This window comes from Pinus tabuliformis, chromosome 6 (genome assembly GCF_031772625.1).
Source record: "Pinus tabuliformis cultivar Carrire ecotype Pingquan chromosome 6, CPIR1, whole genome shotgun sequence".
NCBI lineage: Eukaryota > Viridiplantae > Streptophyta > Pinopsida > Pinales > Pinaceae > Pinus > Pinus tabuliformis.
The window spans coordinates 1103107677-1103112972 of NC_142292.1; the positions used below are offsets into that span (position 1 = coordinate 1103107677).

At 36.4% G+C, this 5296-nt stretch overlaps 2 pseudogenes; both read right to left on the reverse strand.

The window, feature by feature from the left end:
- Window positions 1-1440: 1440 nt before the first annotated feature.
- LOC149262768 (putative inactive purple acid phosphatase 2 pseudogene) lies at window positions 1441-2558 on the reverse strand (annotated as a pseudogene).
- Window positions 2559-2898: 340 nt separating this feature from the next.
- LOC149262769 (sialyltransferase-like protein 2 pseudogene) lies at window positions 2899-4656 on the reverse strand (annotated as a pseudogene).
- Between the last annotated feature and the right edge of the window lie 640 nt (window positions 4657-5296).

The window sequence follows — 5296 nt, forward strand, 5'->3', positions numbered from 1 at the left end:
AAATAAGAAAGCAGTGATTCAAAGTAAACATGCAAGCCATAATCCATAAATTAGTTCATTAACATATCACCCATATGAAGGAACACATACAAGCACAATGAAATACTAGACAACCAATACAACCACTATGAAGATACACGAGAATAATGTTGAAAGTGAAGAACTTCTCATTATTCATGTTGCAAGTTCAAGTACATGTCCTATAAACTAGCAAAGACCAATAGTGGAACATGGGTTACTCATACCATATTCAAAGAAAAACCCTAGCCTCACCACAACTCCCCCTAATAGCTTCCAAGAGTTGAGTGCCTCTAGCTCCTTAAGCATTGAACAACTATCTAAAGCTAGCCTAGCTCAAGTGCTAAAGTCCTCCACAAATGAGGCATAGGGTTATATTTATATAAGTGAGGTAACGTTTCACCTACCCTGACCTTTCACCTACCCTCACAACTCTTGGACGTCCTCATTATTCTCTAATGTCTAATGAATTTGATTAAATTTTCATTACAAAATAGTATTTACAAAAAAAGACAGGTCATGAGGTATTCACATGTGCTTTGAGCTCAACTCCTATTCAGAGTTTCATTAAATACCTTGAGACAATTTCCCTTGTTACTATTAAATAGTCCTAGAAGCTTGCATGGAGCCAATTCACCTATTTCCACGTTTGGTTCTCCATCAGCAATAACATTCTCTGCCTTTAAGATGTAATGAAGTACATAACATAGCTTCATGTGCGGGAGCAACAATATGGTGATGTCTTGAATACCCTATTGAGTTGTTCTATAGATAGATAAACCCTCGTTGTGCAACCTCCTCATGGAATTTGAAGATCAAATCAATAGGTTAAGTTATGAACATGGATGCCTCTGATGCATTAAATCTCAATGGAATGTTAGTTTCATACAACCTACACCCCTTAATTCTCTACGAAATTATTTGTATGGAAGGTAGGAAAGTAACCAACAATTTTGAGCCAAAATCTAGAGTTCATATGGAATCTAATATAAAATTAGAGAGCTGAAAAAAACATAGCAATTACTAAGCATCCAACTCTAACTACAAGACCAATTGACTATGGCCTTCAAGTCTTAGGTCCTTGGGAAATTAACCGTTCTTGATGCCAAAGAATTGTTGTTACAAATTATTTACATTACACCCATTCAAAAGAAGAGAGCCCCAAAAAAAATTCAATGTCTTATGTATATATATTTACATAATAGGACCAGAACCAAATATGGCTAAGAGAATATTATAGCTATTAGAGGGGTTATTTGATACAAATGATTCAACTTGGACTATTAAATTATTTTTCTCTGCAACATTATAACCATAGTATTTGCAGTCTATTAATTGCTTCTGATGGCTTTTGGATAGTAATATAGTTTACTTTATCTTCCATGCTCTCATGGCATGATATGCATTAGGATTCATAAGCATTTAATCCCATTCATTAAATATATTTCTTTTGGAGTAGAATTGGTATCCACCAATAAAACCGAGTAAAGTTCCAACCAGGAATAAGCTGCCCGCCTTCATAAACTAAATCCAGTTAGAAGATTTCTAAATACCTTTCAAACGTATTTCTAAAACATCATGGACCTGTCCGTCATGGTTCCCAATATAGGAAAGTGTCAATGTTTTCCTAGTTGCATATAGTCTTGTATAACCAAGCTCGTTGCTTCGGTAAAGAGATCTAACAGGTTGTGGAAAGATAGGATCTGTTGGGTGATCAGGCCTAGGTTCCCAAATTGGTTGCCAGTCTTGTCCACCCATTCCAATTACAACATGTATGGGAAGATCAGCTTCACTGTCCATGCTTCCACATGAAAAGTTTTTCATTGGACAAAACTTCTCATACTTGTGAACATGGCCCCATAAGACAAGGTTGACTCTATACTTAACTAGCAGAGGCTCCAAGTGTTCAATCATTTTTTCTTGTAAAGGCGGTTCGCTTCATCCATGGTTAGTGGTATACATTTGACAATGACCTTGAAATACGAAAAATGTTATCTTGTTTATGTAAACCTTTTCATGTCTTGCTCTATGAAAGCATATTGATCACTTCCTCATAAAAAATTAGTTTCAGTGGACATATACAAGAAATGTACAACTCCTAAGTTTCTTCAAAATTCATGTATGGTGATCTGGTATCTAATGTTTCATTGTCCCCACAAAACAATCTTGTGTTGAAGAATCAATCAACTATGGACCTCCATAATTTATGGCTAGAGAAGAACCTACAAATTATAGAAAGTCGCACTTTCCAGATCTAGCACAAGTCATACTCTGGGATTATAGTTCCACGGATGCCTGTAAGTGCAGCCTGAAATGGGATTAAAAACCAAGGATGGTCGTAGATTGAAGTCCTAGTGCCATTAAAGACAAAAAAATACGACTTGTGACTTAAGGGAGAGAAAAATATCATGCTTCAAAGAAAGTCACAATTCAAAGCTCCAGTGTAGGTCTCATTTCTAGATTGTAGTGTTAATGGGGGCTCAAGATGTGATTTGTGACTTAGAGCCAATTGCAATTTACACTTCCAATGCAGGTTGCATTTTGGTTTGAGATTGCAATCGTGACCTGTGAACAAGTTATTGCTTATCGCATAAGACTTCATCAAGGGAACAATTTAAATTGCAACATAATGCATGTTGTCTCCTCTTTCAGTGAATAATAACTCTTTTCAAGGAACTGTCTCTTCAATGTTGTGGAATTGTTTCGTAATGATTTTATTTCTAGAAATTTCCATAATTGAAATCCCTTCGATCTGATTTTACTATGATCTTCATTGTGATTTGGTGGCACACTATCCCCTTAATCTCGTGGGACTACCAATGTATTCATTACCTACATTAGTATTCTCCTCTGAGAAAATAACCAGGCCATCAAGCTTCCTTAGATAGGAGTGTGGCCTTGTCTAGGCTCAAAAAAATATCATGACCCTTCCGCGCAACTAGGGTCCATTGTGAATCCATAAAAATCAACATAATCACATATAGAGAGAGAAAACTCAAGCGCCTTGACTATTGTTACTTTTGCTGAAGATGCAAAAGATGTGCCTAATATCGTATACAGAGATTATGAATTGGAACTTTTCAAATCATTTTGCTCATAATGTCATGGATGGTAGTTTTAATAATTAAACTTTCTTTCCCATTTTTTTTGTGGGAGCCCCATTCCCTCGTATGACAACATCAAAATGGTAAATATCATTAGAGAATTTTTGAGGTCTAAAATGGGCCTCCTAAGGAATATTATAAAATAATAGTGGAAATAATAAAATAATATTAAATTACATTATCGAATTTTAGAGGAATAAACAAAAACTACTTTTTCAACTCGTATTTTCAACTTATCGCGCTACAATTTTAGTCAAATTTCGAGCAAGAGCACTTGTTAGATGCAAAAATTAATTCCTCAGCCAAGGAGTAACAATGTTGCATACTTTCGATGGACCCTGCTACATGAAAAATGATAAATACATGAAAAAAACTTGATTACAATTACGCTTTTCATGTATTTATCATTTTTTCGTGTAGCATGGTGCATCGAAAGTATGCAACATGGGTACTCCTTGTATGAGGAATTAAATTCCACATCTAACGAGTTCTCCCACTCAAAATTTGAGTAATAGGAAGATATGTTGAAAATATGATTTGAAAAAATAGTTTATTTTTTAATCTTTTTACTTTTTTACTCCAAAAATGGTGAATCATCCCCCATGGTTGACATCATAATCTTAAATCCTATTGGTTATTATAAAGTTTATTTTGGTTGTACATTTTTGTTTTGAGGCCCATTTTAGACCTAAAAATTTCTCTTATGCCTTTCCAAACTTTGTTTTTAAAAGGTCACCTAAATTACTAATCATTGCACAACGTCCATACTGTCGTGGGATTTAGGGTGGTATATTTGGGAGTACCTATGCAAAATTCTCCATACAAAGCATTTTCTTTCTTTCTTTTTACATTTATTAAGTAGAATCCCTTTGTTAATTCTCCGCCTTGAATATTCCTCCCATCCATGTGGCAACATGTGCTCTAGTGTGTGTATTGTGCAACTATTGAACACCTAATCTCATGTAATTAAAGATTCACAAAGGTTGAAGTTGAACGGTAAACCATCCAACTCTCCATTTTTTGCATCTTTCCACTTGGGTACTATGTCAATTGGGAACTTTAGAGTCACCAAACAATAGCCTTTCTTACAACTTGCAAGCCCAACCCATTTGATCTCTGTTTTCCAAAGTTCTTTCAAGGATAGTTCCTTGGAGTAGAGGACATGACATTTTTCCTCTAGGTATGTAATAAATCCCTCCAAAAAAATTAAAAGGATAGATAAGTGTAAGCACACCCCCTTACCCTCGGGGATGTGTTCACTTTGATAACTCAACTTCCCTTGTACAGTTAGAGAAATGGTGTAATTTTATTTTTATTTTTTTTACTTTCTTTCGAGTTCCCAAAACTCACTTTGGATGTTTTCATTGTATTTTTCTCAGCCAGACTTCCAATGATATGAATTTTATCCAAATTGGACTCTAGAATCTCAAGTTAAGCTCATTTAAAGTATCGTTAGTTCAAAAATGCCACCTCACCTTTCCTACCACGTGGCACCCATGCGGTCTCCACGTGGCATATCACTACACTACCGCATGGCAGAGGATTTTGGGAACCTAGGGAGGCATGCCTACATGGTATGCCAAATACGATCCTACTGCTCCACGATATATATACGCGCGCGCACACACACACACACACACACACACATATGTACATTAGCTACCAGAACACATAGATTTGACTCCTTACCAATCTCCACCATCAACGGACCAGGTTTAACGGATCAATCAATGGTTATGAATAAAAGTGCGACCCCCCTACCTCACTTACATCATTGGGGGGGAGGGTTTTGTTGTCATGGATATGTTTCATAGTTCTAGGCCAATATGCAATAGTCCACTATTGTGCCACTCATCCAATGATCCATATGAAATAGCGCAAGCCCTCCCCCCCCAAAACCCCTTCCCTTACTGAAGACACAGGGGGGCTAGCACTATTTCCCCTAACCGTTGATCTCCCTAGAACATCTCCACCATTCGTGAGAATGTATTACGCACTATTGGTGTAGGGGTAATAACATGGTACAAGAAACAAGTCAGCGCAAGCAATTTTTTTTTCTTGCCTTCATTGGCTCTTATTGGACTCCAGCTGAATCTTAATTTATCACATGGACCTTGATATGCCTTTATATATCAAATACCTATCTCTCAATCTCTCAACATTCCTTCTCTCTA